Genomic DNA, 25,819 nt, shown 5'->3' with positions numbered 1-25,819 from the left:
TACCTGCCCTGCGAGTGTTTGATGGGACAGTGTAGAGGGAGCTTCACTGTGTATCTAACCTGTGCTGTACCTGCCCTGGGAGTGTTTGATGGGACAGTGTAGAGGGAGCTTTACTCTGTATCTAACCCGTGCTGTACCTGACCTGTGAGTGTTTGATGGGACAGTGGAGAGGGACCTTTACTCTGTATCTAACCCGTGCTGTACCTGCCCTGGGAGTGTTTGATGGGACAGTGTAGAGGGAGCTTTACTCTGTATCTAACCCGTGCTGTACCTGCCCTGGGAGTGTTTGATGGGACAGTGTAGAGGGAGCTTTACTCTGTATCTAACCCGTGCTGTCCCTGCGCTGGGAGTGTTTGATGGGAGAGTGTAGAGGGAGCTTTACTCTGTATCTAACCCGTGCTGTACCTGCCCTGGGAGTGTTTGATGGGACAGTGTAGAGGGAGCTTTACTCTGTATCTAACCCGTGCTGTACCTGCCCTGGGAGTGTTTGATGGGACAGTGTAGAGGGAGCTTTACTCTGTATCTAACCCGTGCTGTACCATCTGCCCCATAAATCCTGACACAGCACTTATATACTGGTGTGGTCACCGTCGGTATTACACTATACAGCAGCCAAGATAAAGTAGTGCCACACCTAAAATAGTTCTCTTAAAGGTGAACGGTTACATACAATAGTTCTCTTAAAGGTAGAACAGTTACATACACTACACCCAGGGCAGGTACAGCACGGGCTAGATACAGAGTAAAGATCCCTCTACACTGTCCCATCAAACACTCGCACGGCAGGTACAGCACAGGTTAGATACAGAGTAAAGATCCCTCTACACTGTCCCATCAAACATTCCCAGGGCAGGTACAGCACAGGTTAGATACAGAGTGAAGCTCCCTCTACACTGTCCCATCAAACACTCCCAGGGCAGGTACAGCACGGGTTAGATACAGAGTAAAGCTCCCTCTACACTGTTCCATCAAACACTCCCAGGGCAGGTACAGTTCGGGTGAGATACAGAGAAAAGCACCCTCTACACTGTCCCAATAAACACTCCCAGGGCAGGTACAGCACGGGTTAGATACAGAGTAAAGCTTCCTCTACACTGTCCCATCAAACACTCCCAGGGCAGGGACAGCACGGGTTAGATACAGAGTAAAGCTCCCTCTACACTGTCCCATCAAACACTCCCAGGGCAGGTAGAGCACGTGTTAGATACAGAGTAATGCTCCCTCTACACTGTCACATCAAACACTCCCAGGGCAGGTACAGCACGGGTTAGATACAGAGTAAAGCTCCCTCTGCACTGTCCCATCAAATACTCCCAGGGCAGGTGCAGCACGGGTTAGATACAGAGTAAAGCTCCCTCGACACTTTCCCATCAAACACTCCCAGGGCAGGTACAGCACGGGTTAGATACAGAGTAAAGCTCCCTCTACACTGTCCCATCAAACACTCCCAGGGCAGGTACAGCACGGGTTAGGCACAGAGTAAAGCTCCCTCTACACTGTCCCATCAAACACTCCCAGGGCAGGTACAGCACGGGTTAGATACAGAGTAAAGCTCCCTCTACACTGTTCCATCAAACACTCCCAGGGCAGGTACAGTTCGGGTGAGATACAGAGAAAAGCACCCTCTACACTGTCCCAATAAACACTCCCAGGGCAGGTACAGCACGGGTTAGGCACAGAGTAAAGCTCCCTCTACACTGTCCCATCAAACACTCCCAGGGCAGGTACAGCACGGGTTAGATACAGAGTAAAGCTCCCTCTACACTGTTCCATCAAACACTCCCAGGGCAGGTACAGTTCGGGTGAGATACAGAGAAAAGCACCCTCTACACTGTCCCAATAAACACTCCCAGGGCAGGTACAGCACGGGTTAGATACAGAGTAAAGCTTCCTCTACACTGTCCCATCAAACACTCCCAGGGCAGGGACAGCACGGGTTAGATACAGAGTAAAGCTCCCTCTACACTGTCCCATCAAACACTCCCAGGGCAGGTAGAGCACGTGTTAGATACAGAGTAATGCTCCCTCTACACTGTCACATCAAACACTCCCAGGGCAGGTACAGCACGGGTTAGATACAGAGTAAAGCTCCCTCTGCACTGTCCCATCAAATACTCCCAGGGCAGGTGCAGCACGGGTTAGATACAGAGTAAAGCTCCCTCTACACTTTCCCATCAAACACTCCCAGGGCAGGTACAGCACAGGGATGGATACAGAGGAAAGCTCCCTCCACACTGTCCCATCAAACACTCCCAGGGCAGGTGCAGCACGGGTTAGATACAGAGAAAAGCTCCCTTTACACTGTCCCATCAAACACTCCCAGGGCAGGTACAGCACGGGTTAGATACAGAGTAAAGCTCCCTCTATACTGTCCCATCAAACACTCCCAGGGCAGGTACAGCACGGGTTAGATACAGAGTAAAGCTCCCTCTACACTGTCCCATCAAACACTCCCAGGGCAGGTACAGCACGGGTTAGATACAGAGTAAAGCTCCCTCTACACTGTCCCATCAAACACTCCCAGGGCAGGTAGAGCACGGGTTAGATACAGAGTAATGCTCCCTCTACACTGTCCCAGCAAACACTCCCAGGGCAGGTACAGCACGGGTTAGATACAGAGCAAAGCTCCCTCTGCACTGTCCCATCAAACACTCCCAGGGCAGGTGCAGCACAGGGATGGATACAGAGTAAAGCTCCCTCTACACTGTCCCATCAAACACTCCCAGGGCAGGGACAGCACAGGGATGGATACAGAGTAAAGCTCCCTCCACACTGTCCCAACAAACACTCCCAGGGCAGGTACAGCACGGGTTAGATACAGAGAAAAGCTCCCTTTACACTGTCCCATCAAACACTCCCAGGGCAGGTACAGCACAGGGTTAGATAGAGAGTAAAGCTCCCTTGACACTGTCCCATCAAAATCTCCCAGGCAGGTACAGCACGGGTTAGATACAGAGTTAAGCTCCCTCTACACTGTCCCATCAAACACTCCCAGGGCAGGTACAGCACGGGGTAGATACAGAGTAAAGCTCCCTCTACACTGGGCCTAAAAATGGATAAATCCCCAGGGCCGGATGAAATGTATCCCAGGCTGCTGTGTGAGGCAAAGGAGGAGATTGCGGGGGCTCTAACACATATATTCAGGACCTCTCTGGCCACAGGGGATGTGCCAGAGGACTGGAGAACCGCTAATGTAGTACCATTATTCAAGAAGGGTAGTAGGGAAAAACCGGGGAACTACAGGCCAGTGAGCCTAACATCAGTGGTAGGAAAATTATTGGAAAAAATCCTGAGGGACAAAATTTGTCTCCACTTGGAGAGGCAAGGATTAATCAGGGATAGTCAACATGGCTTTGTCAAGGGAAGATCATGTCTGACTAATTTGATTGAATTTTTTGAGGGGGTGACTAGGTGTGTGGATGAGGGTAACGCAGTGGATGTGGTATACATGGATTTCAGTAAGGCCTTCGATAAAGTCCCGCACAGGAGACTGGTCAAGAAGGTAAGAGCCCATGGAATCCAGGGTGCCTTGGCACATTGGATACAAAACTGGCTTAGTGGCAGAAGGCAGAGGGTGATGGTCGAAGGTTGTTTTTGTGACTGGAAGCCTGTGGCCAGTGGGGTACCACAGGGATCGGTGCTGGGTCCCTTGCTGTTTGTGGTCTACATTAATGACTTGGATATGAATGTAAAGGGTATGATCAGTAAGTTCGCGGATGATACAAAAATTGGTAGGGTGGTAAATAGCGAGGAGGGTAGCCTCAGTCTGCAGGACGATATAGATGGGTTGGTCAGATGGGCGGAACAGTGGCAAATGGAATTTAACCCGGAAAAGTGCGAGGTGATGCACTTTGGGGGGACTAACAAGGCAAAGGAATACACAATGAATGGAAAGACCCTAGGCAAGACGGAGGGTCAGAGGGATCTGGGTGTGCAAGTACACAGATCCCTGAAGGCGGCGGAACAGGTGGATAAGGTGGTAAAAAAGGCATATGGGATACTTGCCTTCATTAGCCGAGGCATTGAATATAAGAGCAAGGAGGTTATGATGGAACTGTATAAAACACTGGTTAGGCCACAGCTGGAATATTGTGTGCAGTTCTGGTCGCCACACTACAGGAAGGATGTGATCGCGTTAGAGAGGGTGCAGAGGAGGTTCACCAGGATGTTACCAGGGCTGGAGCGCTTCAGCTATGAAGAGAGACTGGGCAGGTTGGGTTTGTTTTCCTTGGAGCTGAGGAGGCTGAGGGGGGACATGATTGAGGTGTACAAAATTAAGAGGGGCACAGATAGGATGGATGCTGAGGAGCTTTTTCCCTTAGTAGAGGGGTCAATAACTAGGGGGCATAGATTCAAGGTAAAGGGCGGGAGGTTTAGAGGGGATTTGAGAAAGAACTTTTTCACCCAGAGGGTGGTTGGAGTCTGGAACTCACTGCCTGAAAGGGTTGTGGAGGCAGAAACCCTCACAACATTTAAGAAGCATTTGGATGTGCACTTGAAATGCCATAGCATACAAGGCTACGGGCCAAATGCTGGAATATGGGATTAGATTAGACAGGGCTTGATGGCCGGCGTGGACACGATGGGCCGAAGGGCCTCTATCCGTGCTGTATTACTCTATGACTCTATGACTCTATGACTCTACACTGTCCCATCAAACACTCCCAGGGCAGGTACAGCACGGGATAGATACAGAGTAAAGCTCCTTCGACACTGTCCCATCAAACACTCCCAGGGCAGGTACAGAACGGGTTAGATACACAGTAAAGCTCCCTCTACACTGTCGCATCAAACACTCCCAGGGCAGGTACAGCACGGGTTAGATACAGAGTAAAGCTCCCTCTACACTGTCCCATCAAACACTCCCAGGGCAGGTACAGCATGGGTTAGATACAGAGTAAAGCTCCTTCGACATTGTCCCATCAAACACTCCCAGGACAGGTACAGCACGGGTTAGATACAGAATAAAGCTCCATCTACACTGTCCCATCAAACACTCCCAGGGCAAGTACAGCACGGGTTCGATACAGATTAAAGCTCCCTCTACACTGTCCCATCAAACACTCCCAGGGCAGGTACAGCACAGGGTTGGATACAGAGTAAAGCTCCCTCTACACTGTCCCGTCAAACACTCCCAGGTCAGGTACAGCACGGGTTAGATAGAGAGTAAAGCTCCCTCTACACTGTCCCATCAAACACTCCCAGGGCAGGTACAGCACGGGTTAGATACAGAGTAAAGCTCCCTCTACACTGTCCCGTCAAACACTCCCACGGCAGGTACAGCACGGGTTAGATACAGAGTAAAGCTCCCTCTACACTGTCCCATCAAACACTCCCAGGGCAGGTACAGCACAGGGTTAGATACTGAGTAAAGCTCCCTCTACACTGTCCCATCAAACACTCCCAGGGCAGGTACAGCACGTGTTAGATACAGAGTAAAGCTCCCTCTACACTGTCCCATCAAACACTCCCAGGGCAGGTACAGCACGGGTTGATACAGAGTAAAGCTCCCTCTACACTGTCCCATCAAACACTCCCAGGGCAGGTACAGCACGGGTTGATACAGAGTAAAGCTCCCTCTACACTGTCCCATCAAACACTCCCAGGGCAGGTACAGCACAGGGTTAGATACAGAGTAAAGCTCCCTCTACACTGTCCCATCAAACACTACCAGGGCAGGTACAGCACAGGGTTAGATACAGAGTAAAACTCCCTCTACACTGTCCCATCAAACACTCCCAGGGCAGGTACAGCACGGGTTAGATACAGAGTAAAGCTCCCTCTACACTGTCCCATCAAACACTCCCAGGGCAGGTAGAGCACGGGTTAGATACAGAGTAATGCTCCCTCTACACTGTCCCATCAAACACTCCCAGGGCAGGTGCAGCACGGGTTAGATACAGAGTAAAGCTCCCTCTACACTGTCCCATCAAACACTCCCAGGGCAGGTACAGCACAGGGATGGATACAGAGTAAAGCTCCCTCCACACTGTCCCATCAAACACTCCCAGGGCAGGTACAGCACGGGTTAGATACAGAGAAAAGCTCCCTTTACACTGTCCCATCAAACACTCCCAGGGCAGGTACAGCACAGGGTTAGATACAGAGTAAAGCTCCCTCTACACTGTCCCATCAAACTCTCCCAGGCAGGTACAGCACGGGTTAGATACAGAGTAAAGCTCCCTCTACATTGTCCCATCAAACACTCCCAGGGCAGGTACAGCACGGGTTAGATACAGAGTAAAGCTCCCTCTACACTGTCCCATCAAACATTCCCAGGGCAGGTACAGCACGGGTTAGATACAGAGTAAAGTTCCCTCGACACTGTCCCATCAAACACTCCCAGGGCAGGTACAGCACAGGTTAGAAACAGAGTAAATCTCCCTCGACTCTGTCCCATCAAACACTCCCAGGGCAGGTACAGCACGGGTTAGATACTGAGTAAAGCTCCCTCTACGCTGTCCCATCAAACACTCCCAGGGCAGGGACAGCACGGGTTAGATACAGAGTAAAGCTCCCTCTACACTGTCCCATCAAACACTCCCAGGGCAGGTACAGCATGGGTTAGATACAGAGTAAAGCTCCCTCAACACTGTCCCATCAAGCACTCTCAGGGCAGGAGAGCACGGGTTAGATACAGAGTAAAGCTCCCTCTACACTGTCCCATCAAACACTCCCAGGGCAGGTACAGCACGGGTTAGATACAGAGTAAAGCTCCCTCTACACTGTCCTATATAACTCTCCCAGCACAGGTATAGCATGGGTTAGATACAGAGTAAAGCTCCCTCTACACTGTCCCATCAAACATTCCCGGGGCAGGTACAGCACGGGTTAGATACAGAGTAAAGCTCCCTCTACACTGTGCCATCAAACACTCCCAGGGCAGGTACAGCACGGGTTATATACAGTGTAGAGCTCCCTCTACACTGTCCCATCAAACACTCCAAGGGCAGGTACAGCACGGGTTAGATACAGAGTAAAGCTCCCTCTGCACTGTCCCATCAAACACTCACAGGGCAGGTACAGCAAGGGTTAGATACAGAGTAAAGCTCCCTCTACACTGTCCCATCAAACACTCCCAGGGCAGGTACAGCACGGGTTAGATACAGAGTAAAGGTCCCTGTACACTGTCCCATCAAACACTCACAGGGCAGGTACAGCACGGGTTAGATACAGAGTAAAGATCCCTCTACCCTGTCCCATCAAACATTCCCAGGGCAGGTACAGCACAGGTTAGATACAGAGTGAAGCTCCCTCTACACTGTCCCATCAAACACGCCCAGGGCAGGTACAGCATGTGTTAGATACAGAGTAAATCTCCCTCTACACTGTCCCATCAAACACTCCCAGGGCAGGTACAGCACGGGTTAGATACAGAATAAAGCTCCTTCGACACTGTCCCATCAAACACGCCCAGGGCAGGTACAGCATGTGTTAGATACAGAGTAAATCTCCCTCTACACTGTCCCATCAAACACTCCCAGGGCAGGTACAGCACGGGTTAGATACAGAATAAAGCTCCTTCGACACTGTCCCATCAAACACTCCCAGGGCAGGTACAGCACGGGTTAGAAACAGAATAAAGCTCCATCTACACTGTCCCATCAAACACTCCCAGGGCAGGTACAGCACGGGTTAGATACAGAGTAAAGCTCAATCTACACTGTCCCATCAAACACTCCCAGGGCAGGTACAGCACGGGTTAGATACAGATTAAAGCTCCCTCTACACTGTCCCATCAAACACTCCCAGGGCAGGGACAGCACAGGGTTAGATACAGAGTAAAGCTCCCTCTACACTGTCCCGTCAAACACTCCCAGGGCAGGTACAGCACGGGTTAGATAGAGAGGAAAGCTCCCTCTACACTGTCCCATCAAACATTCCCAGGGCAGGTACAGCACGGGTTAGATACAGAGTAAAGCTCCCTCTACACTGTCCCGTCAAACACTCCCAGGGCAGGTACAGCACGGGTTAGATACAGAGTAAAGCTCCCTCTACACTGTCCCATCAAACACTCCCAGGGCAGGTACAGCACAGGGTTAGATACAGAGTAAAGCTCCCTCTACACTGTCCCAACAAACACTCCCAGGGCAGGTACAGCACGGGTTGATACAGAGTAAAGCTCCCTCTACACTGTCCCATCAAACACTCCCAGGGCAGGTACAGCACGGGTTAGATACAGAGTAAAGCTCCCTCTACACTGTCCCATCAAACACTCCCACGGCAGGTACAGCACAGGGTTAGATACAGAGTGAAGCTCCCTCTACACTGTCCCATCAAACACTACCAGGGCAGGTACAGCACAGGGTTAGATACAGAGTAAAACTCCCTCTACACTGTCCCATCAAACACTCCCAGGGCAGGTACAGCACGGGTTAGATACAGAGTAAAGCTCCCTCTACACTGTCCCATCAAACACTCCCAGGGCAGGTAGAGCACGGGTTAGATACAGAGTAATGCTCCCTCTACACTGTCCCATCAAACACTCCCAGGGCAGGTACAGCACGGGTTAGATACAGAGTAAAGCTCCCTCTGCACTGTCCCATCAAACACTCCAACGGCAGGTGCAGCACGGGTTAGATACAGAGTAAAGCTCCCTCTACACTGTCCCATCAAACACTCCCAGGGCAGGTACAGCACAGGGATGGATACAGAGTGAAGCTCCCTCCACACTGTCCCATCAAACACTCCCAGGGCAGGTACAGCACGGGTTAGATACAGAGAAAAGCTCCCTTTACACTGTCCCATCAAACACTCCCAGGGCAGGTACAGCACGGGTTAGATACAGAGTAAAGCTCCCTCTACACTGTCCCATCAAACTCTCCCAGGGCAGGTACAGCACAGGGTTAGATACAGAGTAAAGCTCCCTCTACACTGTCCCATCAAACACTCCCAGAGCAGGTGCAGCACGGGTTAGATACAGAGTAAAGCTCCCTCTACACTGTCCCATCAAACACTCCCAGGGCAGGTACAGCACGGGTTAGATACAGAGTAAAGCTCCCTCTACATTGTCCCATCAAACACTCCCAGGGCAGGTACAGCACGGGTTAGATACAGAGTAAAGCTCCCTCTGCACTGTCCCATCAAACATTCCCAGGGCAGGTACAGCACGGGTTAGATACAGAGTAAAGCTCCCTCTACACTGTCCCATCAAACACTCCCAGGGCAGGTACAGCACAGGTTAGAAACAGAGTAAAGCTCCCTCTACTCTGTCCCATCAAACACTCCCAGGGCAGGTACAGCACGGGTTAGATACTGAGTAAAGCTCCCTCTACGCTGTCCCATCAAACACTCCCAGGGCAGGTACAGCACGGGTTAGATACAGAGTAAAGCTCCCTCTACACTGTCCCATCAAACACTCCCAGGGCAGGTACAGCATAGGTTAGATACAGAGTAAAGCTCCCTCTACACTGTCCCATCAAACACTCCCAGGGCAGGTACAGCACGGGTTAGATACAGAGTAAAGCTCCCTCTACACTGTCCCATCAAGCACTCTCAGGGCAGGTACAGCACGGGTTAGATACAGAGTAAAGCTCCCTCTACACTGTCCCATCAAACACTCCCAGGGCAGGTACAGCACGGGTTAGATACAGAGTAAAGCTCCCTCTACACTGTCCTATATAACTCTCCCAGCACAGGTATAGCATGGGTTAGATACAGAGTAAAGCTCCCTCTACACTGTCCCATCAAACATTCCCGGGGCAGGTACAGCACGGGTTAGATACAGAGTAAAGCTCCCTCTACACTGTCCCATCAAACACTCCCAGGGCAGGTACAGCACGGGTTATATACAGTGTAGAGCTCCCTCTACACCGTCCCATCAAACACTCCCAGGGCAGGTACAGCACGGGTTAGATACAGAGTAAAGCTCCCTCTACACTGTCCCATCAAACATTCCCAGGGCAGGGACAGCACAGGTTAGATACAGCGAGAAGCTCCCTCTACACTGTCCCATCAAACACTCGCAGGGCAGGTACAGCATGTGTTAGATACAGAGTAAAGCTCCCTCTGCACTGTCCCATCAAACACTCCCAGGGCAGGTGCAGCACGGGTTAGATACAGAGTAAAGCTCCCTCTACACTGTCCCATCAAACACTCCCAGGGCAGGTACAGCACGGGTTAGATACAGAGTAAAGCTCCCTCTACACTTTCCCATCAAACACTCCCAGGGCAGGTACAGCACAGGGATGGATACAGAGGAAAGCTCCCTCCACACTGTCCCATCAAACACTCCCAGGGCAGGTGCAGCACGGGTTAGATACAGAGAAAAGCTCCCTTTACACTGTCCCATCAAACACTCCCAGGGCAGGTACAGCACGGGTTAGATACAGAGTAATGCTCCCTCTACACTGTCCCATCAAACACTCCCAGGGCAGGTACAGCACGGGTTAGATAGAGAGGAAAGCTCCCTCTACACTGTCCCATCAAACATTCCCAGGGCAGGTACAGCACGGGTTAGATACAGAGTAAAGCTCCCTCTACACTGTCCCGTCAAACACTCCCAGGGCAGGTACAGCACGGGTTAGATACAGAGTAAAGCTCCCTCTACACTGTCCCATCAAACACTCCCAGGGCAGGTACAGCACAGGGTTAGATACAGAGTAAAGCTCCCTCTACACTGTCCCATCAAACACTCCCAGGGCAGGTACAGCACGGGTTGATACAGAGTAAAGCTCCCTCTACACTGTCCCATCAAACACTCCCAGGGCAGGTACAGCACGGGTTAGATACAGAGTAAAGCTCCCTCTACACTGTCCCATCAAACACTCCCACGGCAGGTACAGCACAGGGTTAGATACAGAGTGAAGCTCCCTCTACACTGTCCCATCAAACACTACCAGGGCAGGTACAGCACAGGGTTAGATACAGAGTAAAACTCCCTCTACACTGTCCCATCAAACACTCCCAGGGCAGGTACAGCACGGGTTAGATACAGAGTAAAGCTCCCTCTACACTGTCCCATCAAACACTCCCAGGGCAGGTAGAGCACGGGTTAGATACAGAGTAATGCTCCCTCTACACTGTCCCATCAAACACTCCCAGGGCAGGTACAGCACGGGTTAGATACAGAGTAAAGCTCCCTCTGCACTGTCCCATCAAACACTCCAACGGCAGGTGCAGCACGGGTTAGATACAGAGTAAAGCTCCCTCTACACTGTCCCATCAAACACTCCCAGGGCAGGTACAGCACAGGGATGGATACAGAGTGAAGCTCCCTCCACACTGTCCCATCAAACACTCCCAGGGCAGGTACAGCACGGGTTAGATACAGAGTAAAGCTCCCTCTACACTGTCCCATCAAACACTCCCAGGGCAGGTACAGCACGGGTTAGATACAGAGTAAAGCTCCTTCGACACTGTCCCATCAAACACTCCCAGGGCAGGTACAGAACGGGTTAGATACACAGTAAAGCTCCCTCTTCACTGTCGCATCAAACACTCCCAGGGCAGGTACAGCACGGGTTAGATACAGAGTAAAGCTCCCTCTACACTGTCCCATCAAACACTCCCAGGGCAGGTACAGCACGGGTTAGAGACAGAGTAAAGCTCCTTCGACATTGACCCATCAAACACTCCCAGGACAGGTACAGCACGGGTTAGATACAGAATAAAGCTCCATCTACACTGTCCCATCAAACACTCCCAGGGCAGGTACAGCACGGGTTAGATACAGAGTAAAGCTCAATCTACACTGTCCCATCAAACACTCCCAGGGCAGGTACAGCACGGGTTAGATACAGATTAAAGCTCCCTCTACACTGTCCCATCAGACACTCCCAGGGCAGGTACAGCACAGGGTTAGATACAGAGTAAAGCTCCCTCTACACTGTCCCATCAAACACTCGCAGGGCAGGTACAGCACAGGGTTAGATACAGAGTAAAGCTCCCTCTGCACTGTCCCATCAAACACTCCCAGGGCAGGTACAGCACGGGTTAGATACAGAGTAAAGCTCCCTCTACACTGTCCCATCAAACACTCCCAGGGCAGGTAGAGCACGGGTTAGATACAGAGTAATGCACCCTCTACACTGTCCCATCAAACACTCCCAGGGCAGGTACAGCACGGGTTAGATACAGAGTAAAGCTCCCTCTGCACTGTCCCATCAAACACTCCCAGGGCAGGTGCAGCACGGGTTAGATACAGAGGAAAGCTCCCTCTACACTGTCCCATCAAACACTCCCAGGGCAGGTACAGCACAGGGATGGATACAGAGTAAAGCTCCCTCCACACTGTCCCATCAAACACTCCCAGGGCAGGCACAGCACAGGTTAGATACAGAGAAAAGCTCCCTTTACACTGTCCCATCAAACACTCCCAGGGCAGGTACAGCACAGGGTTAGACAGAGAGTAAAGCTCCCTCTACACTGTCCCATCAAACACTCCCAGGGCAGGTACAGCACGGGTTATATACAGAGTTAAGCTCCCTCTACACTGTCCCATCAAACATTCCCAGGGCAGGTACAGCATGGGTTAGATACAGAGTAAAGCTCCCTCTACACTGTCCCATCAAACACTCCCAGGGCAGGGACAGCACGGGTTAGATACAGAGTAAAGCTCCCTCTACACTGTCCCATCAAACACTCCCAGGGCAGGTGCAGCACGGGTTAGATACAGAGTAAAGCTCCCTCTACACTGTCCCATCAAACACTCCCAGGGCAGGTACAGCACAGGGATGGATACAGAGGAAAGCTCCCTCTGCACTGTCCCATCAAACACTCCCAGGGCAGGTACAGCACGGGTTAGATCGAGAGAAAAGCTCCCTTTACACTGGCCCATCAAACACTCCCAGGGCAGGTACAGCACAGGATTAGATACAGAGTAAAGCTCCCTCAACACTGTCCCATCAAACTCTCCCAGGCAGGTACAGCACGGGTTAGATACAGAGTTAAGCTCCCTCTACACTGTCCCATCAAACACTCCCAGGGCAGGTACAGCACGGATTAGATACAGAGTAAAGCTCCCTCTACACTGTCCCATCAAACACTCCCAGGGCAGGTACAGCACAGGGTTCGATACTGAGTAAAGCTCCCTCTACCCTGTCCCATCAAACACTCCCAGGGCAGGTACAGCACGGGTTAGATACAGAGTAAAGCTCGCTCTACACTGTCCCATCAAACACTCCCAGGGCAGGTACAGCACGGGTTAGATACAGAGTAAAGCTCCCTCTACAGTGTCCCATCAAACACTCCCAGGGCAGGTACGGCACGGGTTAGATACAGAGTAAAGCTCCCTCTACACTGTCCCATCAAACACTCCCAGGGCAGGTGCAGCACGGGTTAGATACACAGTAAAGCTCCCTCTATACTGTCCCATCAAACACTCCCAGCGAAGGTACAGCACGGGTTAGATACAGAGTAAAGCTCCTTCGACACTGTCCCATCAAACACTCCCAGGGCAGGGACAGCACAGGGTTAGATACAGAGTAAAGCTCCCTCTGCACTGTCCCATCAAACACTACCAGGGCAGGTACAGCACAGGGTTAGATACAGAGTAAAACTCCCTCTACACTGTCCCATCAAACACTCCCAGGGCAGGTACAGCACGGGTTAGATACAGAGTAAAGCTCCCTCTACAGTGTCCCATCAAACACTCCCAGGGCAGGTAGAGCACGGGTTAGATACAGAGTAAAGCTCCCTCTACACTGTCCCATCAAACACTCCCAGGGCAGGTACAGCACAGGGATGGATACAGAGTAAAGCTCCCTCCACACTGTCCCATCAAACACTCCCAGGGCACGTACGGCACGGGTTAGATACAGAGAAAAGATCCCTTTACACTGTCCCACCAAACACTCCCAGGGCAGGTACAGCACAGGGTTAGATAGAGAGTAAAGCTCCCTCTACACTGTCCCATCAAACTCTCCCAGGCAGGTACAGCACGGGTTAGATACAGAGTTAAGCTCCCTCTACACTGTCCCATCAAACACTCCCAGGGCAGGTACAGCACGGGTTAGATACAGAGTAAAGCTCCCTCTACACTGGCCCATCAAACACTCCCAGGGCAGGTACAGCACGGGTTGATACAGAGTAAAGCTCCCTCTGCACTATCCCATCAAACACTCCCAGGGCAGGTACAGCACGGGTTAGATACAGAGTAAAGCTCCCTCTACACTGTCCCATCAAACACTCCCAGGGCAGGTACAGCACAGGGTTAGATACAGAGTAATGCTCCCTCTACAATGTCCCATCAAACACTAGCAGGGCAGGTACAGCACAGGGTTCGATACAGAGTAAAACTCCCTCTACACTGTCCCATCAAACACTCCCAGGGCAGGTACAGCACGGGTTAGATACAGAGTAAAGCTCCCTCTACAGTGTCCCATCAAACACTCCCAGGGCAGGTAGAGCACGGGTTAGATACAGAGTAATGCTCCCTCTACACTGTCCCATCAAACACTCCCAGGGCAGGTACAGCACGGGTTAGATACAGAGTAAAGCTCCCTCTGCACTGTCCCATCAAACACTCCCAGGGCAGGTACAGCACAGGGATGGATACAGAGTAAAGCTCCCTCTACACTGTCCGATCAAACACTCCCAGGGCAGGTACAGCACAGGGATGGATACAGAGTAAAGCTCCCTCCACACTGTCCCATCAAACACTCCCAGGCAGGTACAGCACGGGTTAGATACAGAGTAAAGCTCCCTTTACACTGTCCCATGAAACACTCCCAGGGCAGGTACAGCACGGGTTAGATACAGAGTAAAGCTCCCTCTACACTGTCCCATCAAACACTCCCAGGGCAGGTACAGCACAGGGTTAGATACAGAGTAAAGCTCCCTCTACACTGTCCCATCAAACACTCCCAGGGCAGGTACAGCACGGGCTAGATACAGACTTAAGCTCGCTCTACACTGTCCCATCAAACACTCCCAGGGCAGGTACAGCACGGGTTAGATACAGAGTAAAGCTCCCTCTGCACTGTCCCATCAAACACTCCCAGGGCAGGTACAGCACGGGTAAGATACAGAGTAAAGCTCCCTCTACACTGTCCCATCAAACACTCCCAGGGCAGGTACAGCACGGGTTAGATACAGAGAAAAGCTCCCTCTACACTGTCCCATTAAACACTCCCAGGGCAGGTACAGCACGGGTTAGATACAGAGTAAAGCTCCCTCTACACTGTCCCATCAAACATTCCCAGGGCAGGTACAGCATGGGTTAGATACAGAGTAAAGCTCCCTCTACACTGTCCCATCAAACACTCCCAGGGCAGGGACAGCACGGGTTAGATACAGAGTAAAGCTCCCTCTGCACTGTCCCATCAAACACTCCCAGGGCAGGTACAGCACCGGTTAGATACAGAGTAAAGCTCCGTTTACACTGTCCCATCAAACACTCCCAGGGCAGGTAGAGCACGGGTTAGATACAGAGTAATGCTCCCTCTACACTGTCCCATCAAACACTCCCAGGGCAGGTACAGCACGGGTTAGATACAGAGTAAAGCTCCCTCTGCACTGTCCCATCAAACACTCCCAGGGCAGGTGCAGCACGGGTTAGATACAGAGTAAAGCTCCCTCTGCACTGTATCGTCAAACACTCCCAGGGCAGGTACAGCACGGGTTAGATACAGAGTAAAGCTGCCTCTACACTGTCCCATCAAACACTCCCAGGGCAGGTACAGCACAGGGTTAGATACTGAGTAAAGCTCCCTCTGCACTGTCCCATCAAACACTCCCAGGGCAGGTGCAGCACGTGTTAGATACAGAGTAAAGCTCCCTCTACACTGTCCCATCAAACACTCCCAGGGCAGGTACAGCACGGGTTGATATACAGTAAAGCTCCCTCTACACTGTCCCATCAAACACTCCCAGGGCAGGTACAGCACGGGTTAGATACAGAGTAAAGCTCCCTCTACACTGTCCCATCAAACACTCCCAGGGCAGGTACAGCACGGGTTAGATACAGAGTAAAGCTCCCTCTACACTGTCCCATCAAACACTCCCAGGGCAGTTACAGCACGGGTTAGATACAGAGAAAAGCTCCCTCTACACTGTCCCATTAAACACTCCCAGGGCAGGTACAGCACGGGTTAGATACAGAGTAAAGCTCCCTCTACACTGTCCCATCAAACATTCCCAGGGCAGGTACAACACGGGTTAGATACAGAGTAAAGCTCCCTCTACACTGTCCCATCAAACACTCCCAGGGCATGTACAGCACAGGTTAGATACAGAGTGAAGCTCCCTGTACACTGTCCCATCAAACACTCGCAGGGCAGGTACAGCATGGGTTAGATACAGAGTAAAGCTCCCTCTACACTGTCCCATCAAACACTCCCAGGGCAGGTACAGCACAGGGTTAGATACAGACTTAAGCTCGCTCTACACTGTCCCATCAAACACTCCCAGGGCAGGTACAGCACGGGTTAGATACAGAGTAAAGCTCCCACTACACTGTCCCATCAAACACTCCCAGGGCAGGTACAGCACGGGTTAGATACAGAGTAAAGCTCCCTCTACACTGTCCCATCAAACACTCCCAGGGCAGGTACAGCACGGGTTAGATACAGAGAAAAGCTCCCTCTACACTGTCCCATTAAACACTCCCAGGGCAGGTACAGCACGGGTTAGATACAGAGTAAAGCTCCCTCTACACTGTCCCATCAAACATTCCCAGGGCAGGTACAGCATGGGTTAGATACAGAGTAAAGCTCCCTCTACACTGTCCCATCAAACACTCCCAGGGCAGGTACAGCACGGGTTAGATACAGAGTAAAGCTCCCTCTGCACTGTCCCATCAAACACTCCCAGGGCAGGTACAGCACGGGTTAGATACAGAGTAAAGCTCCCTCTGCACTGTCCCATCAAACACTCCCAGGGCAGGTACAGCACCGGTTAGATACAGAGTAAAGCTCCGTTTACATTGTCCCATCAAACACTCCCAGGGCAGGTAGAGCACGGGTTAGATACAGAGTAATGCTCCCTCTACACTGTCCCATCAAACATTCCCAGGGCAGGTACAGCATGGGTTAGATACAGAGTAAAGCTCCCTCTACACTGTCCCATCAAACACTCCCAGGGCAGGTACAGCACGGGTTAGATACAGAGTAAAGCTCCCTCTGCACTGTCCCATCAAACACTCCCAGGGCAGGTACAGCACAGGGTCAGATACTGAGTAAAGCTCCCTCTGCACTGTCCCATCAAACACTCCCAGGGCAGGTGCAGCACGTGTTAGATACAGAGTAAAGCTCCCTCTACACTGTCCCATCAAACACACCCAGGGCAGGTACAGCACGGGTTGATACACAGTAAAGCTCCCTCTACACTGTCCCATCAAACACTCCCAGGGCAGGTACAGCATGGGTTAGATACAGAGTAAAGCTCCCTCTACACTGTCCCATCAAACACTCCCAGGGCAGGTACAGCACAGGGTTAGATACAGAGTAAAGCTCCGTCTACACTGTCCCATCAAACACTCCCAGGGCAGGTACAGCACGGGCTAGATACAGACTTAAGCTCCCTCTACACTGTCCCATCAAACACTCCCAGGGCAGGTACAGCACGGGTTAGATACAGAGTAAAGCTCCCTCTACACTGTCCCATCAAACACTCCCAGGGCAGGTACAGCACGGGTTAGATACAGAGTAAAGCTCCCTCTGCACTGTCCCATCAAACACTCCCAGGGCAGGTACAGCACGGGTTAGATACAGAGAAAAGCTCCCTCTACACTGTCCCATTAAACACTCCCAGGGCAGGTACAGCACGGGTTAGATACAGAGTAAAGCTCCCTCTACACTGTCACATCAAACACTCCCAGGGCATGTACAGCACAGGTTAGATACAGAGTGAAGCTCCCTGTACACTGTCCCATCAAACACTCGCAGGGCAGGTACAGCATGGGTTAGATACAGAGTAAAGCTCCCTCTACACTGTCCCATCAAACACTCCCAGGGCAGGTACAGCACAGGGTTAGATACAGAGTAAAGCTCCCTCTACACTGTCCCATCAAACACTCCCAGGGCAGGTACAGCACGGGTTAGATACCGAGTAAAGCTCCCTCTACACTGTCCCATCAAACACTCCCAGAGCAGGTACAGCACAGGGTTAGATACAGAGTAAAACTCCCTCTACACTGTCCCATCAAACACTCCCAGGGCAGGTACAGCACGGGTTAGATACAGAGTAAAGCTCCCTCTACACTGTCTCATCAAACACTCCCAGGGCAGGTACAGCACGGGATAGATACAGAGTAAACCTCCTTCCACACTGTCCCATCAAACACTCCCAGGGCAGGTACAGAACGGGTTAGATGCACAGTAAAGCTCCCTCTACACTGTCCCATCAAACACTCCCAGGGCAGGTATAGCACGGGGTTAGATACAGAGTAAAGCTCCCTCGACACTGTCGCATCAAACACTCCCAGGGCAGGTACAGCACGGGTTAGATACAGAGTAAAGCTCCCTCTACACTGTATCGTCAAACACTCCCAGGGCAGGTACAGCATGGGTTAGATCCAGAGTAAAGCTGCCTCTACACTGTCCCATCAAACACTCCCAGAGCAGGTACAGCACGGGTTAGATACAGAGTAAAGCTCCCTCTACAGTGTCCCATCAAACACTCCCAGGGCAGGTAGAGCACGGGTTAGATACAGAGTAAAGCTCCCTCTACACTGTCCCATCAAACACTCCCAGGGCAGGTACAGCACAGGGATGGATACAGAGTAAAGCTCCCTCCACACTGTCCCATCAAACACTCCCAGGGCAGGTACGGCACGGGTTAGATACAGAGAAAAGCTCCCTTTACACTGTCCCACCAAACACTCCCAGGGCAGGTACAGCACAGGGTTAGATAGAGAGTAAAGCTCCCTCTACACTGTCCCATCAAACTCTCCCAGGCAGGTACAGCACGGGTTAGATACAGAGTTAAGCTCCCTCTACACTGTCCCATCAAACACTCCCAGGGCAGGTACAGCACGGGTTAGATACAGAGTAAAGCTCCCTCTACACTGGCCCATCAAACACTCCCAGGGCAGGTACAGCACGGGTTGATACAGAGTAAAGCTCCCTCTGCACTGTCCCATCAAACACTCCCAGGGCAGGTACAGCACGGGTTAGATACAGAGTAAAGCTCCCTCTACACTGTCCCATCAAACACTCCCAGGGCAGGTACAGCACAGGGTTAGATACAGAGTAAAGCTCCCTCGACAATGTATCATCAAACACTAGCAGGGCAGGTACAGCACAGGGTTAGATACAGAGTAAAACTCCCTCTACACTGTCCCATCAAACACTCCCAGGGCAGGTAGAGCACGGGTTAGATACAGAGTAATGCTCCCTCTACACTGTCCCATCAAACACTCCCAGGGCAGGTACAGCACGGGTTAGATACAGAGTAAAGCTCCCTCTGCACTGTCCCATCAAACACTCCCAGGGCAGGTGCAGCACGGGTTAGATACAGAGTAAAGCTACCTCTACACTGTCCCATCAAAAACTCCCAGGGCAGGTACAGCACAGGGATGGATACAGAGTAAAGCTCCCTCTACACTGTCCCATCAAACACTCCCAGGGCAGGTACAGCACAGGGATGGATACAGAGTAAAGCTCCCTCCACACTGTCCCATCAAACACTCCCAGGGCAGGTACAGCACGGGTTAGATACAGAGTAAAGCTCCCTCTACACTGTCCCATCAAACACTCCCAGGGCAGGTACAGCACGGGTGAGATACAGAGTAAAGCTCCCTCTACACTGTCCCATCAAACACTCCCAGGGCAGGTACAGCACGGGTTAGATACAGAGAAAAGCTCCCTCTACACTGTCCCATTAAACAGTCCCAGGGCAGGTACAGCACGGGTTAGATACAGAGTAAAGCTCCCTCTACACTGTCCCATCAAACACTCCCAGGGCATGTACAGCACAGGTTAGATACAGAGTGAAGCTCCCTGTACACTGTCCCATCAAACACTCGCAGGGCAGGTAGAGCACGGGTTAGATACAGAGTAATGCGCCCTCTGCACTGTCCCATCAAACACTCCCAGGGCAGGTACAGCACGGGTTAGATACAGAGTAAAGCTCCCTCTGCACTGTCCCATCAAACACTCCCAGGGCAGGTGCAGCACGGGTTAGATACAGAGTAAAGCTCCCTCTGCACTGCATCGTCAAACACTCCCAGGGCAGGCACAGCACGGGTTAGATACAGAGTAAAGCTGCCTCTACACTGTCCCATCAAACACTCCCAGGGCAGGTACAGCACAGGGTTAGATACTGAGTAAAGCTCCCTCTACACTGTCCCATCAAACACTCCCAGGGCAGGTGCAGCACGTGTTAGATACAGAGTAAAGCTCCCTCTACACTGTCCCATCAAACACTCCCAGGGCAGGTACAGCACGGGTTGATACAGAGTAAAGCTCCCTCTGCACTGTCCCATCAAACACTCCCAGGGCAGGTACAGCACGGGTTGGATACAGAGTAAAGCTCCCTCTACACTGTCCCATCAAACACTCCCAGGGCAGGTACAGCACGGGTTAGATACAGAGTAAAGCTCCCTCTACACTGTCCCATCAAACACTCCCAGGGCAGGTACAGCACGGGTTAGATACAGAGTAAAGCTCCCTCTACACTGTCCCATCAAACACTCCCAGGGCAGGTACAGCACAGGGTTAGATACAGAGTAAAGCTCCCTCTACACTGTCCCATCAAACACTACCAGGGCAGGTACAGCACAGGGTTAGATACAGAGTAAAACTCCCTCTACACTGTCCCATCAAACACTCCCAGGGCAGGTACAGCACGGGTTAGATACAGAGTAAAGCTCCCTCGACACTGTCTCATCAAACACTCCCAGGGCAGGTACAGCACGGGATAGATACAGAGTAAACCTCCTTCCACACTGTCCCATCAAACACTCCCAGGGCAGCTACAGCATGGGTTAGATACAGAGTAAAGCTCCCTCTACACTGTCCCATCAAACACTCCCAGGGCAGGTACAGCACAGGGTTAGATACTGAGTAAAGCTCCCTCTACACTGTCCCATCAAACACTCCCAGGGCAGGTGCAGCACGTGTTAGATACAGAGTAAAGCTCCCTCTACACTGTCCCATCAAACACTCACAGGGCAGGTACAGCACGGGTTGATACACAGTAAAGCTCCCTCTACACTGTCCCATCAAACACTCCCAGGGCAGGTACAGCACGGGTTAGATACAGAGTAAAGCTCCCTCTACACTGTCCCATCAAACACTCCCAGGGCAGGTACAGCACAGGGTTAGATACAGAGTAAAGCTCCCTCTACACTGTCCCATCAAACACTACCAGGGCAGGTACAGCACAGGGTTAGATACAGAGTAAAACTCCCTCTACACTGTCCCATCAAACACTCCCAGGGCAGCTACAGCACGGGTTAGATACAGAGTAAAGCTCCCTCTACACTGTCCCATCAAACACTCCCAGGGCAGCTACAGCACGGGTTAGATACAGAGTAAAGCTCCCTCTACACTGTCCCATCAAACACTCCCAGGGCAGGTACAGCACGGGTTAGATACAGAGTAAAGCTTCCTCTACACTGTCCCATCAAACACTCCCAGGGCAGGTACAGCACGGGTTAGATACAGAGTAAAGCTCCCTCTACACTGTCCAATCAAACACTCCCAGGGCAGGTACAGCACGGGTTGATACAGAGTAAAGCTCCCTCCACACTGTCCCATCAAACACTCCCAGGTCAGGTACAGCACAGGGTTAGATACAGAGTAACGCTCCCTCTACACTGTCCCATCAAACACTCCCAGGGCAGGTACAGCACGTGTTAGATACAGAGTAAAGCTCCCTCTACAGTGTCCCATCAAACACTCCCAGGGCAGTTACAGCACGGGTTAGATACAGAGTAACGCTCCCTCTACACTGTCCCATCAAACACTCCCAGGGCAGGTACAGCACGTGTTAGATACAGAGTAAAGCTCCCTCTACACTGTCCCATCAAACACTCCCAGGGCAGTTACAGCACGGGTTAGATACAGAGTAAAGCTCCCTCTACACTGTCCCATCAAACATTCCCTGGGCAGGTACAGCACAGGTTAGATACAGAGTAAAGCTCCCTCTACACTGTCCCATCAAACACTCGCAGGGCAGGTACAGCATGTGTTAGATACAGAGTAAATCTCCCTCGACACTGTCCCATCAAACACTCCCAGGGCAGGTACAGCACGGGTTAGATACAGAGTAAAGCTCCCTCTACACTGTCCCATCAAACACTCCCAGGGCAGGTACAGCACAGGGTTAGATATTGAGTAAAGCTCCCTCTACACTGTCCCATGAAACACTCCCAGGGCAGGTACAGCACGGGTTAGATACAGAGTAAAGCTCCCTCTACACTGTCCCATCAAACACTCCCAGGGCAGTTACAGCACGGGTTAGATACAGAGTAAAGCTCCCTCTACACTGTCCCATCAAACACTCCCAGGGCAGGTACAGCACAGGGTTAGACACAGAGTAAAGCTCCCTCTACACTGTCCCATCAAACACTCCCAGGGCAGGTACAGCACGGGTTAGATACAGACTTAAGCTCCCTCTACACTGTCCCATCAAACACTCCCAGGGCAGGTACAGCACAGCGTTAGATACAGAGTAAAGCTCCCTCTACACTGTCCCATCAAACACTCCCAGGGCAGGAACAGCACGGGTTAGATACAGAGGAAAGCTCCCTCTACAGTGTCCCATCAAACACTCCCAGGGCAGGTACAGCACAGGGTCAGATACAGAGTAAAGCTCCCTCTACACTGTCCCATCAAACACTCCCAGGGCAGGTACAGCACAGGGTCAGATACAGAGTAAAGCTCCCTCTACACTGTCCCATCAAACACTCCCAGGGCAGGTACAGCATGGGTTAGATACAGACTTAAGCTCCCTCTACACTGTCCCATCAAACACTCCCATGGATGGTACAGCATGGGTTAGATACAGAGTAAAGCTCCCTCTACACTGTCCCATCAAACACTCCCAGGGCAGGTACAGCACGGGATAGATACGGAGTAAAGCTCCCTCTGCACTGTCCCATCAAACACTCCCAGGGCAGGTACAGCACAGGTTAGATATGGAGTAAAGCTCCCTCTACACTGTCCCATCAAACACTCCCAGGGCAGGTACAGCACGGGTTAGATACAGAGTAAAGCTCCTTCGACACTATCCCATCAAACACTCCCAGGACAGGTACAGCACTGGTTGGATACAGAGTAAAGCTCCCTCAACACTGTCCCATCAAACACTCCCAGGGCAGGTACAGCACGTGTTAGATACAGAGTTAAGCTCCCTCTACACTGTCCCATCAAACACTCCCAGGGCAGGTACAGCACGGGTTAGATACAGAGTAAAGCTCCCTCTACACTGTCCTATATAACTCTCCCAGCACAGGTATAGCATGGGTTAGATACAGAGTAAAGCTCCCTCTACACTGTCCCATCCAGCACTCCCAGGGCAGGTATAGCACGGGTTAGATACAGAGTAAAGCTCCCTCTACACTGTCCCATCAAACACTCCCGGGGCAGGTACAGCACGGGTTAGATACAGAGTAAAGCTCCCTCTGCACTGTCCCATCAAACACTCCCAGGGCAGGTACAGCACGGGTTCTATACAGTGTAGAGCTCCCTCTACACTGTCTCATCAAACACTCCCAGGGCAGGTACAGCACGGGTTAGATACAAAGTAAAGCTTTTTCCACACTGTTCCATCAAACACTCCCAGGGCAGGTACAGCACGGGTTAGATACAGAGTAAAGGTCCCTGTACACTGTGCCATCAAACACTCACAGGGCAGGTACAGCACGGGTTAGATACAGAGTAAAGATCCCTCTACACTGTCCCATCAAACATTCCCAGGGCAGGTACAGCACAGATTAGATACAGAGTGAAGCTCCCTCTACTCTGTCCCATCAAACACTCGCAGGGCAGGTACAGCATGTGTTAGATACAGAGTAAATCTCCCTCGACACTGTCCCATCAAACACTCCCAGGGCAGGTACAGCACGGGTTAGATACAGAGGAAAGCTCCCTCTACACTGTCCCATCAAACACTCCCAGGGCAGGTACAGCACGGGTTAGATACAGAGTAAAGCTCCCTCTACACTGTCCCATCAAACACTCCCAGGGCAGGTACAGCACGGGTTAGATACAGAGTAAAGCTCCCTCTACACTGTCCCATCAAACACTCCCAGGGCAGTTACAGCACGGGTTAGATACAGAGTAAAGCACCCTCTACACTGTCCCATCAAACACTCCCAGGGCAGGTACAGCACAGGGTTAGATACAGAGTAAAGCTCCCTCTACACTGTCCCATCAAACACTCCCAGGGCAGGTACAGCACAGGGTTAGATACAGAGTAAAGCTCCCTCTACACTGTCCCATCAAACACTCCCAGGGCAGGTACAGCACGGGTTAGATACAGAGTAAAGCTCCCTCTACACAGTCCCATCAAACACTCCCAGGGCAGGTGCAGCACGTGTTAGATACAGAGTAAAGCTCCCTCTACACTGTCCCATCATACACTCCCAAGGCTGGTACAGCACAGGGTTAGATACTGAGTAAAGCTCCCTCTACACTGTCACATCAAACACTCCCAGGGCAGGGACTGCACGGGTTAGATACAGACTTAAGCTCCCTCTACACTGTCCCATCAAACACTCCCATGGATGGTACAGCATGGGTTAGATACAGAGTAAAGCTCCCTCTACACTGTCCCATCAAACACTCCCAGGGCAGGTACAGCACGGGATAGATACGGAGTAAAGCTCCCTCTACACTGTCCCATCAAACACTCCCAGGGCAGGTACAGCACAGGTTAGATACAGAGTAAAGCTCCCTCTACACTGTCCCATCAAACTCTCCCAGGGCAGGTACAGCACGGGTTAGATACAGAGTAAAGCTCCTTCGACACTATCCCATCAAACACTCCCAGGACAGGTACAGTACTGGTTGGATACAGAGTAAATCTCCCTCAACACTGTCCCATGAAACACTCCCAGGACAGGTACAGCACGTGTTAGATACAGAGTTAAGCTCCCTCTACACTGTCCCATCAAACACTCCCAGGGCAGGTACAGCACGGGTTAGATACAGAGTAAAGCTCCCTCTACACTGTCCTATATAACTCTCCCAGCACAGGTATAGCATGGGTTAGATACAGAGTAAAGCTCCCTCTACACTGTCCCATCCAGCACTCCCAGGGCAGGTTTCGCACGGGTTAGATACAGAGTAAAGCTCCCTCTACACTGTCCCATCAAACACTCCCGGGGCAGGTACAGCACGGGTTAGATACAGAGTAAAGCTCCCTCTGCACTGTCCCATCAAACACTCCCAGGGCAGGTACAGCACGGGTTCTATACAGTGTAGAGCTCCCTCTACACTGTCCCATCAAATACTCCCAGGGCAGGTACAGCACGGGTTAGATACAAAGTAAAGCTCCCTCGACACTGTTCCATCAAACACTCCCAGGGCAGGTACAGCACGGGTTAGATACAGAGTAAAGGTCCCTGTACACTGTGCCATCAAACACTCACAGGGCAGGTACAGCACGGGTTAGATACAGAGTAAAGATCCCTCTACACTGTCCCATCAAACATTCCCAGGGCAGGTACAGCATGGGTTAGATACAGACTTAAGCTCCCTCTACACTGTCACATCAAACACTCCCAGGGCAGGTACAGCACGGGTTAGATACAGAGTAAAGCTCCCTCTACACTGTCCCATCAAACACTCCCAGGGCAGGTACAGCACGGGTTAGATACAGAGTAAAGCTCCCTCTACACTGTCCCATCAAACACTCCCAGGGCAGGTACAGCACAGGGTTAGATACTGAGTAAAGCTCCCTCTACACTGTCACATCAAACACTCCCAGG

This window comes from Somniosus microcephalus, unplaced genomic scaffold (genome assembly GCF_052327205.1).
Source record: "Somniosus microcephalus isolate GS21.2 unplaced genomic scaffold, FLI_Smic_1.0 scaffold255, whole genome shotgun sequence".
Classification (NCBI taxonomy): Eukaryota; Metazoa; Chordata; class Chondrichthyes; order Squaliformes; family Somniosidae; genus Somniosus; species Somniosus microcephalus.
Note: the sequence above shows the minus strand (reverse complement) of the source record.